Here is a 22,550-nt window from a genome sequence, read left to right as displayed (position 1 = left end):
AGCCCTGTGTTGGACCTTGCAGCCTGACACGGGACTGCTTGATTCTGCACTGGCTCAAGAGCCACCACTGAATTGAGTAGCCCCATTGCGGGGTTATTTCCCTTTCCCAGAGGAGCTGTTGTGGGCTGCCCAGCACACATTGGATGCTGCTGTAGATATTTTGGTGCCGTGGCAGCCTCACATACCGGGCAGCTCAGGCTTTGGCTGCAAGTTGTCATGTGCAACCTTGTCAAATGCTTTACTGACATCAAGATAAATTACATCCACAGAATTCCTGCCATCCAGTAAGCTAGTAGCCCAGTCGAAGAAGGAGATTTCTCTGGCAAGATTTATTTTTGACAAATCCATGCTGGGTTCTATTGCTAACTGAGTTGTAGTCTAGATGTATGCCACATCTAGACAGTGTTTTATAATTTGTTCTAATATCTTGCCCAGTATTGAAGTCAGACTGACAAGTCTGTAATTTCCCGGGTTTTCTTTTCCCCCCTTTTAAAGATTGGGACCACATTAATCTGCTTCCAGTCTAGTGGCACCTCTCCCATCCTCCAGGATTTCTCAAAGATAATTGACAGAGATTCTGCAAACATATCTGCAAGTTCCTTCAGTACTCTGGGATGCAGTTCATCCAGTCCAAATGACCTGAATTCATTTAGTGGTTTCTACCGATTAAATGGTTTCTAACTAGTTCCCTGTCAATCCCAATCTGCAGATCTGTGTCATCTAGGTTTTCATTGCCTCTGTGGGAATATATGCACATTCCCCCATCAGCCAAGGACCCAGCATCCACAGTTGCACAATCTTCCTAATGAGAGAAGAACAGACACAAAGTAGGAGATGAGCATTTCCGCCTTCTCTTTGTCTTCAGACACTGATTGGCCACCCTTATCAAGGAGGAGCCCCACCCTCTCCTTTCTTCCTCTTCTTTTGGGCATGCCTAAAGAAACCTTTTGTGTTGTTCTTGATGTCCCTGGCCAACCTCAGCTCATACTGAGCCTTAGCATGCCTGACCCCTGCCCTACAGGACCGGGCTTGTCTGTACTCCTTCCTGGTGATTAGTCCCATCTTCCATTTCTTATACATGTCTTTTTTCATCCTCAATTCACCTCTAGGATGCTTGTGCAGCCAACCTGGCTTTTTGAGGTGTCTTTCTCTTTCTTTTTCACAGGAATTGTTTCTGACTGTGCCTTGTGAAACTGTTTTTAAAGGATCTTCCACCCATCTTGAACCCCTATTCCCATTAGTTCATTAACCCATGGGATCCCACATATCCTTTCTCTGGGTTTATTAAAATCAGCCTTCCTGAAATCCAAAATATAGGTTTCACTGCATATCCCATAAGATTGAGAATTCGAGAGGTTTGTGATCACTTTACCCTAAGGCTCCTACGACTTTGACCTCATCAACCAATTTTTCCTTATTGGTTAAGATCAGGTCAAGGATGGTCCGTCCCCTCATTCCCCTCCCCTCTAGCTATGCCACTGATGCTAAATGTGAATGGACGGGACTATAAGGGGAATTTGCAAGATGAATGTCTAGAAAGAGAGAGGCAAGATAGGAAACAGCATATGGAATTGGTTTGAGAGAGGAACTCTTTATTTTTCTTCTCTAAGAAAGATGGCACTATTACCGTTTCTGTGGATATTTCATGATAGTGAATTCCCTGTGCCTTTCTGACTTTAATTCTACTTTACTCTGGGGTCAAAGAGCTGGTACATCAATGCCCTAAGGTCTTCTTCCAATCAGCCTGCCATTTACTATACACACAATTAATTTGCCTTCAGGCGCTGGTATTGATCTTCCATCCCCATTATAGTCTGTAATAGGTTAATTCCTGTATTGGGTCCTGAAGTCCTGTCCTCCTCATTAGTAACTACTGGCTAATCCACATATTCTTTTCAGTGTGCTTGAAAAGGCTACAGTCAGACCAGAATCTCATCATATTCTTAATGGGGTCTGCAGTGTTGTCAGGTCAGGGTTAGAATGCTTCTTAGTTGGGTGATGGTGATGCAAAAAAGTGTGAATGAATTGCTTTTCCTGTTAATGTTGCTGTGAGTGCTCTGTGACTTAGAAAATATTTATGCTATCAAGCAGGCCATGCCAAGGGAAGTTCAGGCCTCTTTAGCTAGGCTCTCCTGGCTTGATTTAGACTACACACCATCTGTTGTTACTTGCTGCTTTGCATTCTGTTCCTGACACTTTCTCCTGGTTTAAATTCAATCCCTTTTGGGGAGGGGACAAAATGTATATTTAATGGTTTTTTTCTCCCTCTTCCAGAGCTAAAAGTAGAGAATTTCGCATGCATATTTCATGACTAAGAGCTGCAGTCAAAAAACATTTTCCTTTATTCTTTAAAAAAAATAATCTTCAAACACATTTGCGTTAGTAACAATTGAAAATTCTGAAATTCACTTGTTCATTTTGTGAATTCAGGCTAAGAACACAGAGTTGTTGCTTCTTCCAGGGGCTAGGAAAAGTCCATTATTCATTTACATATATTTACTTACATTATGCACATTTGCAGTTGCCCACTGAGAAGCGTTATGGCTTGTCTGAAAGAAACCTAGTTGGTTAGGCAGCAGTACTGCAGAACTGACACATTTTTTTAAGCCTCAGGATTTTTCTGTTCTTTATGAGGTACTTGTTCCCATGGCTGTTTACGTTCTTTGAAAGCCAGAATATGCAACCATCTTCCAGCACTCCTTTTGTGTCATGCAGCAGTTATGAAATTACTGTCATTGTCACTAGTACATATAATCCCAGCTTCTCACATTCAGCAGCTGCAGTTTTTAGATCTTTTCCTTCTTTCTTCCCCCATCCTTTACTTTGTTTGTCCTGGCAGCTTCTATTTTCCTCTAAGAAGTTTTAAGGAAAGCAGATGTTGCCAGAGCAAGCAAGTTATTGGTAAGAAAAAAACCTACCTGATTTGGCCTCTGGTTGGAAGCAAGACCCCTTCTTTCCCTTTCCTCCCCTCCCTTCAAGGCCCATGCGAGTGAGAATGACTTCTTTCCATATATAGTTTCATGAAGATCAGGCAGAGGTTATAGCTCCATGAGCACATACTTAGGCTCCAGATTCAATTCTCAGTATTTCCAGGTAGAGGAGAGAAAAATTCCAGTCAGAAAACCTGAATTGCTATGGCCAGGCAGTGTCATCAGTATTCCCCTGGGGTAGACTTATTCCCCTGGGGGCTGGGGATAAGAATAGGCCCTCAGTTTGGCTGTACTTGTCGTAAGAGGCGACTAAACAGCCACCGGGTAGATGGGACTCGTCAGCCTGGGAAGGCAGCTCATCTGAGAGAAGGAAAACTCTGATCCCAAACCTCCACTGCCTTGTGGCTACATCCAGTTAAGGAAAAGGCTTCAGGAGTCAACCTCGAGGCAAAATCAGGAGCCGGAGTCCCTGAGGCAGTTCATGGCTGAACACAGTCACGCTCTGGCAATTCCTGCGACGCCGCTGGAACCAACCGTATTGGCCTCTGCCTTTCCATTGGACCATTTCAGCAACGTGGAGAGGGGGGATTTGCTGCATGGGAAACAGTCTATCCTCCATATCTACTTGACCCAGGCTTCGCGCACTGGAGAGGACACTCTCTTCCAGAACCACCATTCAGAGCGCGATACCGTAGTCTTCCAAGACTGAAGGATGCCATCCCTCTGTGAACCTGATGTAAAAGACAAGCAGCAAATGAATGGTGATCCACTTTTTTCTTGCACGTGAGCATTCTGGAGGCACCTGACTGATCACTCTGGGAAACTGAATTTTGAAGCAGATGGACCTTGACCTGATCCATCCAAGTCATTCTTACATAGACCCAAAGTGCTGAAGAATGAGAGTGCATCTTATAGCCTTAGTGCTCTCCCTGTACCCCAGGCAAGTTACATGGTCCCAAAGGCTTTTGGCTATACAGCTGAATGTAACAACCATACAAATAAACATCACGCAATGGAGAATGACATGTTTTTAAAAGGAAGGAAGAGAAATGTTATTCTCAGCAACTTCTCAGCATGATACACCAGCTTGGTGAGCATAGGAAGCTCATCTTAAACTCCTTTTGAAACACACCTATTCAGTGATGTACTCATTCACTTAGAAAAGAAAGCAAAGACCCTCAGCAGCAGGTTTTTTTGTATGTTGTGTGGCTGTAGTGTTGGCAGATTTTTTTTTTCTTGGAAGAGCAAATTATTATTTTTTTAGTTCTGCTCCACAGAGTATTTTCAGTTGATCTTTTAATTCATGTTAAGTTACTTAAAAAAAAAAAGCTTCTGAAGCTTAAATAATTAAGGAAAATCATTTTTAAATGCATGCCCATTGATTGTCCTGTTACCCTTCTGGATGACTTGAAATAAATAAATCATTAAAGCCGCCTGATACTTCACAGCCAAGCACATGTTTTGATGGACAGGCTACGAGTCGATTCAATTAGGGTAGCAGCAAGGAGTGTTGGACTTGACAGCTTTGTGTAAAAATGCAACCTTGGCATGTTGTGGAATTTGCAGAAATGAACTATCAGTTTATTTCAAAGGTGTTTGACATCAGTTCCCCCTGCTCATGGGACTGGTACATCATACTGAGAGGGGTTGTTGCGGGTGCTGATATATTTTTTTTTAAGTCCCTGTCTCTGAACAGTGGTGATTATTTGCTTTGTTGAATAGTGTAGCTGGAAGAACATTGCTTTCTGCACAGTGTAAGATGAATTATGCACATCGACGCTGACCCTGTTACACTTCAGCCTTACATGACGAAGAGGGTCTATTCTAGATGCCATCACAACTGCCCTGTCATCTCTTTTTCTATGATCTTTCTCAGTAACTCTCTAAATCTCTGCACTCCAGGTAGTGCATATATTTCAGCCCATTCTAATTCCTTCTGCTTGTATGGCTGACTGGGACTGGTACGGTAATACACAAGGCTGCAATCCTGTGCAAATTTTCCTGAGAATAAGCCCCACTAGAGACAATGGACCTTACTTCTGAGTAATCCTGAGCATAGGATTGTGCTCACAGTTGGTTTCTTAGGCTTCACTGCTGGAAGAAAGGGACCTACCTTTATCCAGAACCTTTCTGGTAGTCCCAGGTAGTTTAATGGTTGAGAGTATGTCCTGGATTAAATCTCAGCCCATTCTAGACCTGAAATTTCCCAAGTCATGGTACAAGATTCTAAGAGTGAGGCAAAGGTTTCTGTGGTAAAGGAAGGTCTAAGGTTGGGGTTTGGAGGTAGCAGTACTTTGTTCTGATAGAAAAGCAAGCTGACTTACAAACATTATAAGATCAGGCCTAACTGTAATACCTAGGCTTGTCTATTACAGTTCACAAACTGATCAAGATTGTACACCAAAGCTTGCACATAGATTGGATCCCTGCCTGCTGTCATACTGTCCTTTGGCATTCGGTTGAGGACCTGCTCTGGGCTTGGGTCTATGAATAGCAATACTGGTTGTCAAACTGTGTGGCCTTTAGTAGGGGATGGTCATTTATCTCTACCCTAGGGCTATGACAAATATTGAGTATGTGTGAAGCTCTTTAGAAAAAAGTGCTATATACTGTAATTACAGGTTGGGCATCCCTTATCCAGAATTCTGAAATCCAAATTATTATTATTATTATTATTAACAGTATTTATATACCGCTTTTCAACTAAAAGTTCACAAAGCGGTTTACAGAGAAAAATCAAATAACTAAATGGCTCCCTGTCCCAAAAGGGCTCACAATCTAAAAAAAAAAAATGCAAAAGAATACCAGCAGACAGCCACTAGAACAGACAGTGCTGGGGTGAGGTGGGCCAGTTACTCTCCCCCTGCTTAAAAAAAAGGAGCATTCACTTGAAAAAGTGCCTCTTACCAGGGGTTATTCCACACCTGGCTTCCACCTGAATTCCACACCTGACTTCATGTGATAGTTCAAAAGCTGATCTAGGTGCACAAAATACACAAAATTATTTTAAAAATATTGTATAAAATTACCTTCAGGCTATGTGTATAGTGTCTATATGAAACATAAATAAATTTCACGTTTAGACTTGGGCCCCATCCCCAAGATCAGGTGTGGAATTAAGTATATGCAAGTATTCCAAAATATGGAAAAATCCAATATCCAAGACATTTTTGGTCCCAAACACTTCAGATAAGGGATGCCCAACCTGTACTTATTACAAAGTGAAACTAACAGCACAATCCTATTGGTCTACTCAGAACTAAGCCCAACTGAATTCAGTGGGGGTCTTGCTCCCAGATAAGAGTGCATAGGATTACACACTCACCTGGGAGTAAGTTCCATTGAACTCAAGAGGGCTTATTTCTGATAGATTGTGCTATACAGAAAGTATCAAAAGAATTCAGAATCCAGACTTCAGCTAAAGTGGGGGAGGGGCATGTTAAAGTGCTCCCTTCATTGTGTTGCCAAAATTTCTTGCTAATACTTTTTCTCTCTGAAACAGCTCTCTCTCCAAAGAAAAAATTCTTAATCTTAAGAAAGAATTTGCTAGATAACAAAGGGGGGAACAACATACACCTGAAACCTGGGTGGATAGATAGGGGACACACTTCTTGTTTTATCAGAATCTGGAAAAGTGATTACCATGTTAAGACTCCCCAATGTTGCTTTAAAAAAAATCCAGAGTGTAGACTGTTTCCCGGCACTAGCATGAATATAAAAAAAATGATTATGTTATCTGTAAAATGACTGGCAGGTACCTGGCTATATAAATCCTCAGAGAACCTGATAAATATGCAGCATTGGGCATAGTCCTTAATGAAAAATGCTGGAACTTACTCAGTGCTATTCACAGTTCAGATCTTCTTTTCCTTAAGTTGGCTTTATGAATAAAGGATGGTTATTTAAAACTTGACCTGTTCTTTTGCTAAACCAGTTCTCCCACACCCTCTCTGATCCCCACCTTTTATGCTTGTCTCTGTTGTTTGTTTGTTTTAGGAATAACCAATCTTACTTAATGGCTTTGTGTCTTCTGTGGCTGATTTTGGGGGGGGGGATTCTTTTTGGCAGGATAGAGTTTCATAGACAATCATGCATATATACTTTAGCTTGTTGATTGAGCTTGCAAGGGCATATTTCTTTAGAAAATTCCAAATGGGCTTGCAGATGCTATATTTCTGTCTGACAGTGCAGGGCAGGGTGACATTTGTTTATAGAGAGGTTCACAGGAAAAGCTGTGACTCACTTTTTATAGCAGCTTTTTTTCCCCCTTGCAAATGGTCAGTTTAGTTTCTAAAGCTTTTTTTTCCTTCTTGTGGTAAGCTTCTATTTTATTTCAGTCCCTGTATCTGCCATACTGTACTGTATGTACGTATCTACATACTGTAGATACTGCCATCAGTATCTGCCATAATGCAGTGTGAGAAGCTTCTAAAATATGTTGTTATTCTAGGGAAATGTTCTATGAACAGAACTTGAATTTGAGATGACAAACACAGATGGCAGAGGCACCAGATAGGGGCACTTACACTGAATTCACGTCTAGCAAAACCCTCAACCCAGGACACCCCCCCCCCCAATAATAGACACCCAGACTCAAGACCGAGCCTGGTACCGCTGAAGGGCAAGTACTCTTACCAGCAAAGGTCCTTATTCCATCATCACAGACAGTCATATTCAATAAGAGGTAATAGCATACCAGGCTCCAGGCCAATGGAAGAATTTTTAAGTCTGGTCATTCCTTTGCAACTGACAGTGCCAGGGGAGTGGGTAGTCAGACACAAGGAAAATCCAGAAATCCAAGCACAGTGGCTGCTGGGACAACAGAACCTAGAAGCAGTGGGCAAAATATCAGTTTGGGGGAGTTTGGTGGCAGGGAAGGACGACTCCACTGTGGAGTGGTAAGCACTATTCATGTGGGGGAGGGGAAAGGTAGGGTGCCGGACAATAGGACAATGCCTGGAGAGCCCTGCCTTAGAGCAGTGCTTCCCAAACTCCTACAAGGGAGTTGGGAGCACTACAAGGGCGCAATCCTATCCTGCACTGGAACAGGCAAGCCAAGAGGCTTGCTCTGCATCCAGCATGGGATAGGGGCCCAAAGTGACTCAGCCAGAGGTAAGGGGAAAATTTCCCCTTTACCTCCAGGTAAGGCACCCGGGCCCCTATTGGTCTCCGCAGACTCGCGCCACCTCCTGGTCCGAGGAGAGCAGAGCGGCTTGAAGCTGCTCCAAACTTCCCGGGAATGGTAGTTGGGATCCGACATAGCTGCCAGGTCCCAGCTCTGTCTCCTGCTCCCCGCCCGCCTACCCCCAGGGCCACCCACCGCCCACCTACCCCCCATCCCGGAATGCCTTCCTCCCACCTCCTCCCCGCCCACCCCAGAGCCTTGCGTCGGCCCAGCTGGGCTGACACAAGGGTCGGTGCCTCCGATGGCACAGAGGCTTGTGTCAGCTTCTGCAGGCCAGCATACCTCTGCACGCCGGCCTTGCCGACTCCCAAGGAGGCGCAAATGTGCCTTATGGCATGTTTGTGACCCTCCTGGGCTGGCGCAAAGGACTTGCACCAGCCCAAGGGTACCTCTGAATTGTGCCTAAAGTTGCTGCCTTCCCTCTTGCCCCCACAACAACGCAATCCCCAGGATCACACTGCTGCTGGGGAAAGGAGGTGGGTTGTCTACTTACCTGCAGCCAGCACTGCCCAGAAGGCTAATCCTGGCATGTGCTGTGGACTAGTTTGGAGACCACAGATGTAGAACAAGTTACATAGTTAAGTACCACCTATCATCCTATGCAGTACTGCTGGTTGAAAAGCATCATTATGACAAAGTCATTGTTGGAACAAGTTGTCTTCTTCCTGAGAGACCTCTCCAGGGTCCTGAACTCTGTATGACCACCCTTGTTTCTTATGATTCTGAACTTTGGGCTGGTGCTTTTACTTTTTATCCCAGTCCACTGTCCCAGTATTCTTCTTGTAAACACCCCTGCAGACTCGGCCTCACCTTGACTGGGAGGATACCTAGTTTGAGAGTGTTGGTTGTGTGCATGAGAGAAAACCCCGTGTAAAACCAAGTCTTTGGTTTTCTGTTATAACCAATCTCATGGCTGAACAAGCAAGCCAAATTCAATTCCCCTGACTTTGTAGGATTGCAGCCTCAGACTGTGGTTTTGTATCAATATTGTTGCTAAAACCAGTACCACAAGGATTACGTTTCTATTTTCTAATCTTTCTAAAAGAACTAGTAGTTCTGATTCTTGAGTTGGAGCACATAACCTAAGCTCACTTAATGAAAATTCATTACCCTTTTAACTGCCCAGTTGTACTCATGGTATAAAATAATGGGTGTTTTAAATGCATGCTTATATGCAAAGTAGGGATTCTAATCAGCAGTAGTTACTGTGAGTAAGTATGCAACTTTGGGGTGGTATTTACCGCACATTAATGCAGAGTAGAATTGTATTTACTTGTGCATATGACATCACAATCACAATCTCTGCTTTTATTGAACGTGTGTGAATAGTGTAGCATTTGGCATCACTGAGGGCCCAGTCCTCTCCTCTGCCAGCCCAGTGTGCACAGTGCCACTGACGGAGCATATTCTGCATATAATGGGGCGGGGCACTAAGCCCAGGAAAGGTAATTTTAAAAATTTTTACTTCTCTCTACATGGGTTGCCTGGTCTCCAGTGGATCTCCTTGGAGATGATGTCAACTCTTTTGCTGGCATAAGTCTGAGGAGACTCCTGGGGATGGCTGGGAAGGGGGCATATGATCTTAGCATGTTCAGCTACTGCCATTGTACTGTCTCCCCTTCCTGGCCCACTCCCCATCTCATTCTTCAAACCATCTCTGCTACCAACTTACCAGTGACATCAGGGGACAGTGGAGGTTCTGCAGGCCACTGTCACCCACATGCAGCCTCTGGCCATTTACACTTATGGTGCTGGATCATGAGATCCACCACCATAAACCCAGCATAGGATTAGGCCATAATTGAAAGGGCAACAGAATGATTTAAAGCTACTAAGCACTGTTCCTTGTAAAAATTAGAGGGACTACACAGAGCCCTATCTGTGCTATTTGGGGGCGGTTCTGGAGTGCTCAGGGTTGATATCATCCCTGAGCTTCAGAGCACCATGAAGAAAGTGTGCACCCACATGGCTACACATCTTAGGGGGAACAGTGCAGCTAAGGGTAAGAAATGCACAGGTTTTGACACCTGAACTATACTGGAGTTCCATCGATGTGCTTATTACTCATTTTTATTTTCTCTGAAACATAAGAAATGAGATTTGCAAAGGTAATGACTTCAAAGGAGTTCCAGTATTTTAAATTCACCTTTTAAAATTTGCCTTTTTACCATTAATTTATAAAATCCAGTGTGTACTAAAAGTTTGGTGCATGTGTGGCTTAGCAGACAGAATGTTAGCCTTTGACCAGGACACATTGAGAACATGAGAAACATCTGTGTAGTCTGAGACTTCCAGCTGATGACAAACCAGTTATAGGAACATTCTGCCGTTTTGTAAACCTTGGCTTTTAGCGCAAAAAGGGATATTGCCTTAGTTCCCCATATGTAAAATAGGAGTATACTTCACAGGCTATAACGATTATGAAATTTGATTAAATAAGAATCGCACAGTGCTTTGTACACATTGAACCACTACAGTAATGATGAACAAAAGCAGTAATAATATTGATTATAGCATGGCTTATTTTATTTCTTTACACCTGCCTGGCAATTGTGTAAAGTTTCCTTGAAATAGCAGATGTTCAGATGAACAGATTTTTGGCTGTAGTCACTCTTTATTTTTGATTTTGTTCTATGGTGCTTAGAATAAAATACTAATTATAGCCTTAGCACATGCAATCTGTTATGTTCTAAAAATATTCAGTCTCCCATTCTTTCCTCCACAGGTGCTACTTAGCTTGAAATAAATGGTGTAGCTTTTTAATTTTTTTAATTATTTTTTGGCCCCTTGTGAGAATAGTTGAAAAATGTTAAAGGAAATAATGGCTGCTAAATAACAATAGGAATTGGTGCTTCAGTAATTACTTATGCAATTATCCTGCAAAGAAATATTTTGTACTTTTGTAGTCCTTAAGTGTTGTTTTATAAAGAGAAGAGGTGGTTAAAGTTACAAGCAGATTTTGCAACCATTGGCAACCAGTTCTTTAAAATCTCTACGCCTGCACTTTCTTGGGGCAATGAAATTTTAATGTATAGGATGCAAAATGCAAGTTAAACTTTGAGGAAGTTAAACCCACCCCCCTTTTGGTTGCTTACTGTAGTTGGGTAGATTGTTAGGTTTCTGACTGAGTGTTCCTTATTAGACAACGTTTTGGTGAGGGGAACGTATGATTCCTGACAGGTGGAAAGTCTTTAGGGCCAAACTACACATTATGTAAAGATGTAGTTTAAATAGGAGCTGTGGGGAGCTCAGTCAGGACCATTGGGGGTGTGTGTAACTCTTTCCCCCACCACTATCTCAGGCTAGATTGAGGTTCCTTTGGCTTCTGTTTCCTCTGGGATGGAAGCTTCTCTTCTTTTCCATCTCTAGACTTCCCACTGCTGAAAAGACAGAGGGCAGGTCTAGGGAACAGAACAAGGATGAAGCAGAACGGTTGCTCTAGCATACTGAATCTCAATTCCTCCCTTGTCCTTGTTTGTGTTCCCCCTTTCTACCTTTCCAAAAAGTGGAGTGGGAAATTGAGAGTGGGGTTGAGAGGGAGGAGAAGCTGCCAGTCTCCTTCCTTCCCATCGGAAAAGTGCCATAAATACTTTGAGACTGTGTTGCGGTTGCAGCTCCACTGGCGCAACTCTTAGATAGAATTATGCCAAAAGTTAGGATCTTTACAAGAAATTTACTGCAAGCTCATTGCTCAATTAATCCTTGTGTTCTAATACATACAGTATATGCAAAGCCATCAGTAGGAAGCCTGTTGTCCCTGCATCATGCTGCCTAACCCTCTGCTTGAGGATTCCAGTGATTTGAGAAACCAGTCCACTGAGCCTAAGGGTTGTTCTACAGTGGGACAGACAAGGGAACTCACTGTGAAGGGCTATGAGCCTGAGGAGATCAGAGGAAGTCTCAAGGGCCCTTGAATGTATCTCAGATTTTTCTTCCCCTTACCAGTATGTATAGTTCAGAAAATCATGTTATCAGCCTTCCTCTCCAAGTATGGCACCTTGGTGAACCCCAAAATGTGACACAAAGGGGGACCTGATACTTAGGCATGATGCAAGATGGGTCACTACTCCTACATGGGAGCAGATAGCAACAGGGTGATTGCATACGCCTATTGCACAAATGATTTAAATTGATTGCATCTCAGTACACACGAAGTGTCTATTTGATTCGTGTACAATCAAATAGGTACAAGATGGTTTACCTCAGTTATAAGATTATCAATCATTTGTATTGCTATTTTTTAAAAAACCTGTAGCATAAAATAAATGAAATTTAAAAATGAAATGCAGTGTACCATCAATTCATACTTATGCAAATATGGCTTAAGGAATTTCAGTTCAGTATTAAGGTACTACTTGAACATCTGCGTTTTTCACTGAGAAGTTACAGTGCAGGAATCTGTTTCATCCTTATCTTAAAAAAACCAGATTCACTGACTGTATCTTCATCCTTCTCCATGACTGCAGTCAGCAGATCTTGGAAACTGCCATGCAGTTCTAACAACACATCAGCAGGGTTATTCCAGGTAAGTAGAGCATCACTAGAGATGTGCTTGCATACCAAATGTCCCAAAAGCAATTCTGGTGGTGCAGGAAAGCAGAGCAGTGAAAAGCCTTCTCAGACACTAACTATGGATGCTTTTCATGTTTACAGAATAAGTGAGAACACACTGGCAAACAACACCCCATTGCTGCATACCAGAGGCTTCACTAGGGAGGTGTGGGCCACACTAGATGACACGCATGGGGGAGTGACACCACTACTGGCCCAATTTTTAAATCTTTATATTTTTGAATAACACCATCGTGTTATATATCATCTGATGTGTAATTTCATGTAGAATTCAATTAAACAAACCATGTTGAAACAGGTGGTCTCCATGGGGAGAGAACATCCACACAATCTGAATTCCTGGAACCTCAGAACCCCTAAGGAAGAAGGTTTGCAGTGGGCTTAACAAGTGTAGCCGTGGCAGGGTTGCTGGCAGCTCTCAGTTATGCTGTAACCAAGGATGGTCTCAATGTTTAGTTGTTTGAACTGGGGTAAAGACTGAGGGTCCAATCCCATCCAACATTTCAGCACTGATGCAGCCGCAGTGCAGCCCCAACATAAGGGATTGTTCTCTCCCTTCCCTTGTTTAGGTCTCTGTGACTGCTCCCCACCGCAGTATGCAATGCATACCCCATTGGCACAGCTTCATCAGCACTGGAAAATTGGATAGGACTGGGCCCAGAATCATTGTATGTCCTTTCAGGATGCCGCCTACCTTTTCCTCATTTAACCTCTTCTCAGTGCAGAGGACTTTCTAACTTAAAAATGGTAAATCTCTCTCTACAGGTTATACATTCAGAAGAGAGGATATGATATAGACTTGGTATCCATCAGTTGCTTGAGAAGCAGCATCAAGAAATCTACAGCAGCTCCTTAAAATGACCAGTGTTGGAACGACTTGGAAGCAAGGTGCATGTTTTAGAAGATATTCTCCTCCTTTTCTGGGTGTCACGGGCTGCATTTTGAAGGCAGTTTCCACATTTATTTGAAAAGGTTGCTAGGAAGTTATAATGAGAGTTCAGTTGGCTTGGAATGGAAGGGAGTCCAGTGTGACCCTTTATTCCTGTGCCTGGTGTACGCATGAAAGGAGACTTCATGAGCTACTTGAACAGAGTTTGTTATTGGGTATTTTATTTCTTTCTTTCATGAGAAAAGTATAACACTACTGAAACACTTGTAATCACCCATTTCCCATGTTGGATCTTCACTGTGTGAAGTACAGTAGAATAGGGGTCGCTCAGGATGTTGGCAGTCTCTGACTTGGTACCATTGGCATATTTAAGGCATGGCAGGTAGGGCATATGCCCTGGGTGCCACTTGAAGGGGGGTTCTGCTGAGCAGTAGTGTCCCAACTAACTCTCAGCTTCTGCTGAATTGCTGCAAATCTCCAAGCACTGCAGTGTGCTCAGGGGCCTGCAGCAGCTCAGCTGAAAGTTGCTGAAAGTTGTCTGGAAGCTGCTGGAGAAGGAATGGAGGGTGGCAGCCACATGGCAAAGCCACTGCTCCCCTCCTCTGAATGTAGAAGTGATGTCACCGCCCCAGGCAGCATTTCCGCTGGCTGCACCACCACTTGGCACTTTTTCCTAACTAGTCTGAACACAGGAAGAACACTGCAGGATCAGACCAAAGTCCTATCAAGTCCAACATCCTGTTGTCCCCCTGGAAATCCCCCCTCCTCCCAAGGCATGAAGGTGGCATACTGTCTCTGAAGTTGCTGTATGGCCATCATGATTGTTAGCTATGATTCATCTACAAATTTTTCTAATCCTACGTTGGTCATCAAAAAGCTACTTGTTTTCATCATATTTTGTGGCAGTGAATTCCATAAATTAATAATGTGTTTTGTGGGAAAAAAATTTTGTCTGTCTTGAATTTGTTGCTAGTCAGTTTTGTTAGATGTCTGTGAACTCATGAAGATGACTCCATACCTGTTCCTTAAAGAAGGACATCCATAGACTGAGGGCTATTGGTAAATTATCAGAATTGTGGGATGAGGAGAGCACATGACTAGTCAGGCATAAGCCCCATTAAATTCAATGGGGACTGACTCTTAGGAAGAGGTGTGTGTGTGTATAGGACTGCAGTCTTACAACATGATGCTATGCATGTCTACTTAGAAGTAAATCCCATTGCGTTCAATGAGACTGACTTTCAAGGAGATACGTATAGGACTGCATACTTTAGGCATGCAGAAGATTGCAGACTATACATGCATTGAATTGCACTGTTGATCTCTAAGAATGCAGCAATGACTCGCAGGCAAGAATAGACTTTGTTACTAATGAGCTAGACCAGGGTTTCTCAAATACTTGGTTGCAATCCACTTGTCCAGTGGATCCAAATTGGAGCCCTCTGGATGCAGTTGGAGGGCTTCTGCAGGCCTCCTGAAGCAACTGGAAAGTTACTTCCAGTTTACTTCTGTGTTTGTGAAAGTGCCTTCCAGAGGCATTCTGAGGCCAGTGAGACCCAATGCTAGAGAAGGAGGTGGGTTGCAGCAGGGTTGGGAGTTTGAGAACCCCTGAGCTAGACCGTGACTAGCAGCATCTAATCCAGCAGCATCTACTGTGACTGGCAGCAGCTCTTTAGTGTATCAGACAGAGCTCCTTCCAGTTCTGCTACCACTTTTCCTTTTAAATGGAGATGCCAGGAACTGAGGCTGCAATCCTATCCACACTTACCTGGGAGTAAGTCCCTCCCCCTTGACTATAATGGATGTACTTCTAAGTAGACATGCATAGGTTTGGGCTCTAAATCTCTAGAACTTTCTGAATGCAATGTATATGCTCTACAGCGGAGCCTTACCGTATTGAGTCTAGATGCTGGTGTGTAACAAGAAAGCACAACCAACATCAAAGGTGAACATTCTTCAATAGCTACTGAATCCTATGCCTGTGGCCTCCATGGCAATGGTATGAATTATTTCCTGGCTGATTATATAGTTGTGTCTTTTTCTCTCATTCCATTCATAAATAGGAGCTTTCTCCCAGAGACCCCTGTACCAGAAGATGTTGAAGCATCTAGAGGAGATACTGTTGGAGCCCCATTGTTCCCTCAGAACCCTCATAAGTCTTGGAAGGCAGGCACAGAGAACCTTTGCTCAAGCCTTACCTCCAAAACCTGAATTGGACCTGTTGGAAAGTCATAAAGCATCCCATTACAATATCTGATTGAACCATGAGCCTGCTGCCTGAACAAGGTCAGTGTTAGACAGAGCAGTATAAATCCAGATTATTCCACATACCAAACCACTGCATTTTAATATCCTATTTTCTAAACAATCTCTTGTTTCCTGCTATGATAAAGGAGCAGGCATAATACAAACATGAAGCAACCTTAAATCAAAATAGGAAGTGATCCCTACAAGCTAGATATGGTACATTAAGACATATTTTTGCTGTCAACATAAATCAGCAGAATAGGATCATCTTCCTTTTTGGTGGAAAAGTATCTAAACATTTTGTTCCCAAAGTATTTAAAACTGTAAAACTTACATGTCCCTGATTAGAAAAAATTTCCCCCTTATATAAGCAACTAGATTTGGATTTGCTTTTGAAACCATAACTGTAGTTTGTTTATTTACAATTTATCTTCAGTGCCCTTTTGTACAGCTTGAGTATGATAAATGCATTCAGACCTTTGCTCTGAAGGGGCCCTGTTTAAAACCAAATGCTGGCAACATTAGTTTGAAATAGCCTGCATTTGTTAACCTTTGAGATACACTGCAAAAGTCTTCGCCTTTGGTTTCTTGAACCTGTTTTATTTTAAGAATGGACCATTATTATCTAATGCAGTTGTTCCCAAACATTTTAGACTGATGGCTCCTTAGACCTAATGACCCATGCTGCGACTCCCCATTAGGGCTACAGTCCTATATATTGTATTGGGCGGCAGGTTTTTCATGACTCCCCTGGCTGGTTTCTGCGGCTCCCTAGGGAGCCATGGCTTACAGTTTGGGAACCACTGATCTAATGGAACTATTTGTGGGGAATGATAGTTCCCCTGTTCTGTAGGCAAGGAACAAGATGCTTTGACTCAGTGGTTCTCAAACTTTTTCACACTAGAACCCGCTTTTTAAAATGAAACTTTATCAGAACCCACCTAGCTTTATGAGACTTTTTTTAAAAAAAGGTGATATAGAAAGAGAAAATATATTTATTTATTTACAAGTAAATTTATATTACAAGTAGTATTTTGTTTATGTATTTATTTATTTGCAAAAACTTCATCCATTTCTCAAGGCTTGAGGGGCTTAATTATGTGACCTAGCCTACCTGTCCCCACTACCTGTCATTGATGGACTTGGGAGAAAAAAAACATACCAGGAAAAAGATGCTCAAACTTTTATCTCCCTGTATTTGCACAAGCTTGCAAACTGCAGGAGCTCAGCTCTTTGCAGGGCAGTTAACAGCTATTTGATTTTTGAATAACCTCAGGCCTTGAGGTAATTAGTCATCTGATCTTTCCATTATCCTTGTTTCCATTGGATTGGGACCCACCAGAAATCTGGTCTCGACCCACCAAGTGGGTGCCAACCTACAGTTTGAGGAATGCTGCATTTGACTGATAACAAGATTTTTTTTAATGGGTAGAGTAAGTTAGAAGTAGGCACACCGGATTCCCAAGGTACACCTTGCAAGGTGGTCCAGTAAGGTTCCTCCAGCTGTTGCCATTTCCCCTGATGTTAAGATGGTTGGATTTGGGTGGGTTGTACCTACATCTCTGGTGGTTCATTTGAGTTCTGCTTCGTGGATCATGTTTAGAGTCTCCTACCAACCTGGAAGCCTTATATTTATGCCTCAAGATATCAGTACTAGGTCTGTATCAATATATTCATTCAATAATGATAAAAGTTTTATAATTTTTTGTGGACTGTTGCCAGATTTTTAGTAGATTTTCACATGCTAGGCCTCTATTAATGTTGGGTGAATCTTGTGAATGCTTGTAAATGTATCCAAATTGTGACTTGAGGTTTCCTGGAAGTTATCTGAAAGGCAAGTTGAACAAGGAAGTGTTGCATGTAGTTCAGTGTTTCTGTGGGCCGGGACCCACAAGGTGGGTTGCGAGCCAATTCCAGGTGAGTCCCCATTGATTGCAATGTGTATTTTTAATACGTTAGACTTGATGCTACCATGGTAGGTTACTTCATTTGGGGAAAGTACAGGTTACAGACCTGTACTTTTAACAGGCTACCTATTATGTATATGCTTTTAACAATGATAGTCAATGGGGCTTACCTCTGAGTAAGTGTGGATAGGATTGCAGCCTTTGGGAAGTTTGAGGATTTTTTTTGTCAAAAACAGATCGGCAACTGGGAGGACTAGGAGGGCTCTTCTTTGTTTTAAATAAATCTTTACACTTTATTGTAAATGTTTAATTTACTTGATTGATTGATTTGATTTTGTTGTAAAGGGGATGTTAAAAATGTTCCTACTTGATGATGTCACTTCCAACCTTGATGTCACTTCAGTAGGTCCTGACAGACTGTCATTCTAAAAAGTGGGTCCTGGTGCAAAAAATTTGAGAACCACTGAAGTTGAACAGGGAAGAGTTGCATGTTGCATTTGCCTTTAATTGAAAATTAGTCAGCTTAAGCTTCAGTTGATTAAGTTATGGAGGCCATTATTAGTTGGTGGCCGCAAATTTTTATTTTTCACATGTTTATACTGCCTTCCCTCCAAGGAGCTCAGGGCAATGTACATGATTCCTTCCCTCCTTTTGTTCTCACAGCTGCCCTGTGAGGTAAGTAAGGCTGAGAGAGACAGAGTGACTGGCCCAAGGCAACCCATGCTACAATCCTATGTGCACTTTTGTGCAAGTAAGCCCATTGAACATAATGGGACTTACTTTTGCTTGGACCTCCATAGGATTGGGCTGCCAAGAAGCTTCATGGCTGAGCAGGGGTTTGAAATTGTAGTCAGTATTGCTGTGAATTAAGATTACACAATCAGTGTTAGTTGGCATTTTTGTTCTAGCAGTTAGTTTTTCATTTCCCAGAATGTCCACCAAAACCTAGCACATTTCTTCCCAATCCTGGGTTAAGGGATCAGGAAGCAGTCCAATGAGGTAGGAATGCTTTAGACTGGTAGATGTTGGACAGGGGGAAGGGTAGGTAGGAGAACTTACAGTGCAATCCTAAGCCTGTCTACTCAGAAGTAAATCCCAATTTGTTAATGGAATTTAAATTGCAGCCTTAATCTCAGTTTTCATCAACTTTGTCCTTTCCCATTAATAACTTTCCTATTTTTAACTGATTATCAGGAGTCTTCAGTCAGGTGCTGCATGTGACTCAGTAAGAAAATTGATTTACATCAATTTATCAACAAATGCTTCAAAATGTCTCAGGCATGAGTCAGGTCTTGGAATGAGCCATTCTGTTCTTGCTTCATCTGGCTTTCCCCAAACTGAAGTTAACTTAATAACACACATGACCTTTTATCTCCTGCTAAGAACATTCCCATGCGTACAATTAAGCTGAAGGAGATAAAGGGAAATATTAATAAAGCTGCAGATGTCAAAGGTGTTGGACGGGCTTTTAAAAATGTATCAAAACAGATGTATTAAGCTGTTCGAAAGTCAGGAGTTCATGATGCATACACACGAGATCACAGTTAGTTTGTGGAAATCTCGGCCTTGTAAATATGAGGGAGGGAAGAGAAATAATGGCTCTTTACACTTATGCTGGAAAACGTTCTATACATGTATTATACAGGTGGTGCCTTGTCATCTTCAGGGACCCCCATGGATGCCAAAACTGTGGATAACTAAATCTGTGGTTATGCACCCCTTAAATCCTCTGAAGCTGTGGTCCTGTTGCCTCTGGAGAGTTTTCTGAACCCCCCCCCCCCCCGGCCCTCTGAAGACCTTTTTAGGCCTTAAATGTCACTTCCAGTTTTTCCAAAAGCCAGAAGCGACCAGAGACCTCCCAGGAACCTTTGAAAGCCTTCTTAGGCCCTCAGAGGCCATGTGCAATCTCCACGGGCCTCAGAAGACCCTCCAGAGATGAGGGGAATACAGATTGCCTCACTTCCAGAGGATTCAGCTAGGGTCAAATCTGGCCCAGTGTGTCGCCAGGAGACCCACACTGTGCCAGATCCATGGATAAAAGTTCCACTGATAACTAGGTTCATCCTGTACTCACAATAATGTGACAGTCCAACAATGGGACAAAAATGTTTATACACTCTAAAATAATGCAGAAAATAATAATTAAAATGTCTACAAGGTTCATAGTAGAGGAAGGGTTTCCAAACTCTGGCCTGGGGGCCACATCTGGCCCTCCAGAGGATTTTATCCAGTCCACGGCACATGGTGGGGAAGCTTGAATACAAGTCCCAGCCATGGTTGCCATGATGCTTGTGGTCCACTTGGAGCCTTGCCGCTGACTTGCAGACATCCGCTAATGAGAGAGGCTCAGCAATTAGCTTTGCAAGCAAATGGCTGGGACTTGCAAGTGGTGAACTGCTGAGTGATTCCAAGGACTAGAGTCAGTCTTTTGCTCAGGTGTGGTCACCATCATTCTCCTGTGCAGGCACATTCAGGCTCCCTGCCTACCCGTGCATTGCTGCAGCAGCAGAAAGTTTTTCTAAACTCCACAGTGCAGAAAGGTCTACTCAGACCTGCACTAACTAAACAGCAGGCACAGATCTGCATAGACCCGCATCTCAGGATCAAGTCCAGGAAGGGAGATAGGATGTTGGTGGCACTGGAGGCCATTTTGGGAGGCCATTTTGGGCACACTGCTGCATAAGGCAGTGGAGCTCTGCGGCTGTTGCCCTTCCCACGAAGCCCACTAGAGCAGGTAGTACTGACCTACCTGCAAGGAGGGGGGAGGGGGCAAAACTGGGTGGAAGAAGATATGGGGCAGGAGAGGTTGATCCCATAGCAGTGGCACACACTGGATCCTATTCCCTCTTTTAGCAGCCTCCCCGTTCCTTTTTTCTCCTTAGAGTTGCACCAGCTACATAGTTGGTACAGGCCCAAGGAGACCCATTGCAGAGCAGGAGGCTTATGGAGGGGTAAGGGGACCCTTTCCACTACAAACCCTCCCAGTCTGCTACCCCCCCCCCCACAGTGCACTTGTTTTTCACCTGGCTGCATCATTGGGGGGTGGAAGAATAGGTTTGGGCCCTAAAAGACTGTGAGATGGAAATGAGGCTCAGCAGTGACTAGTTTAGTTTGGCCCTGGAAGCTTGGGTTGTGTCTCTAGAAAGTCTTGAGGCCAAATCAGACTGTATACCAACTGCATGATTGGAACCTACATGCTTTTCTAATCTAAGTAGCATGTAAGGGGCCCTGATACATATCTTTGCACCACCCAGGTCAGGGACTTTCCAGCTGTTGTTTGCCCCAGGAAGCAGCCTACACTGGCACAAGTGGTACCCTTTTTCATGGGGCAAATTTCATCTGCAGGAATAATCCAAGTGGATTCCTCCCCTCCCCAGGTCCTGATCTCAGGGCCTAGGAGAGAGGGGTAAAGGGGGTAATTTGTACCCAGGCCCAGGGTCAAAAGTGGGACCCAGGAGCCAAAGGAGGGGACCCAGAAATTTCCTGAGATCTTATGTTTTCCTGTCTACTCAGACTTGTTGCCTGCACGGGATGCTGGGGACACTACCATGACTGGAGATGCTGGGAACCCTACTGGTGCCACATGGGTTGGTAGACATGGGCTCCAGAGACTTTTCCAGCTGTCTCTACTCTCCCCCCACCCTGTTTCGCCCTTCCCTGCCCCCATTCTGCTCACCCGTCAACAACCTCCCCCACTGTTTCACCCCTCCCCCTTTGCAAAGGGGCCCAAAAGAAGCTTTGTACCCCCTGATAATATTCCTCTCAGAGGCCCTGCCTTATCCGGACCCACCCTGAATGTACAATTTACAGTTTAAAAAAAAAAAAAATCAAGCACAGAGGCCCCTATCACCCAATAGGTGTATCCTCTGCTTGGACCTTCAGTGCTCATGAGCCTGCCAGAGGTCAGTTTGTGATCTTCCCAGGAGTAAAGAGGCTTGAGGTGGTTCTCTCTCCCTTCAGGTAATGGATTGTGCCCATTGCTGTCATATGCCACTTGTGGGCCACATCTCCTTCTCTGTAAAATACCAACTTTCTTTCATACAGCTATTCAAGTCATATTTTATTTATTTTTAAAGCAGAGGACCAGCAAGAAGATTGCTAATATCTCTGCTATCTCAGAGAAGGAGATGTTATGCTCCATTGTAGCTACCCACCATCAATCTCCTATGTAGCCAATATTATGCCCTTAGGAATAGCCGTCGAAGCCATAATCCTTAGGCTTTATGATAATGTGCGAGGGTGAGCGTGAAATACTTCAAAGAGTAAATTGCAGAAGGAGCCACCTTCTTACAAACACAGATGTAGCAGAGTGACCCAGGAGACCATTTTTAAAAAGCAATACATTTCAAGTTGTAAAAGCTACCGAGCCTGGTTATTCTTATCTTAACTTTTATTATACTATTAAACATAACCCAGCATTTCATGAGCTCTGCTGTGGCCCTATGTAAATGGAATTTATACAGCTTTCTGTATGATTTCACAACTTGGGGGGAGTGTACGTGTGTGGTTGAGTGTAAAACCAGAGACAGATGGACTTCTCCAGTGACAGAGACATTTATGAGACTTAGGAATGGAAAATGTGGGTAGATGGCCAACACATAAACACTCGTATGCACAAATATACAACATTAGTGGTCACACTGCTGATGTTATTTAGCATTGCTAAGTTTACACCATAAGAGCTTCACCAGAATATCTTTGGTGGTTCCCCCCCCGCCCCCGCCCCCCAGTCAATTTTAATAGCTCCAGTAACTCCAGGAAACTCAGGCTCTTAATTTACCTTTGTTCAGCTCAATTGGAATCATCAGAGCAGTTCTAAT

The 22,550-nt window shown here is 43.3% G+C and overlaps 1 protein-coding gene across 4 annotated transcripts in view; it reads left to right on the top strand.

The window, feature by feature from the left end:
- Nucleotides 1-22,550, top strand: part of SULF2 (sulfatase 2) — a 333,591-nt gene that overhangs the window by 157,098 nt on the left and 153,943 nt on the right. Inside the window, exon 3 of one of the 4 annotated variants that reach the window (XM_066622861.1) lies at nucleotides 13,453-13,575. The exons of 2 other annotated variants lie outside the window; for them this stretch is intronic. The gene's annotated coding sequence lies outside the window, so the exon portion shown is untranslated. Of the gene's footprint in view, nucleotides 1-13,452; nucleotides 13,576-15,796; nucleotides 15,863-22,550 lie in introns of those variants that run through there. One more of the 4 variants, XM_066622866.1, reaches the window with a different exon arrangement.

Source organism: Tiliqua scincoides, chromosome 4 (assembly GCF_035046505.1).
Source record: "Tiliqua scincoides isolate rTilSci1 chromosome 4, rTilSci1.hap2, whole genome shotgun sequence".
Lineage (NCBI taxonomy): Eukaryota > Metazoa > Chordata > Lepidosauria > Squamata > Scincidae > Tiliqua > Tiliqua scincoides.
The sequence above is the reverse complement of the archived record's forward strand: the minus strand, read 5'-3'. Positions and strand labels throughout refer to the sequence as shown.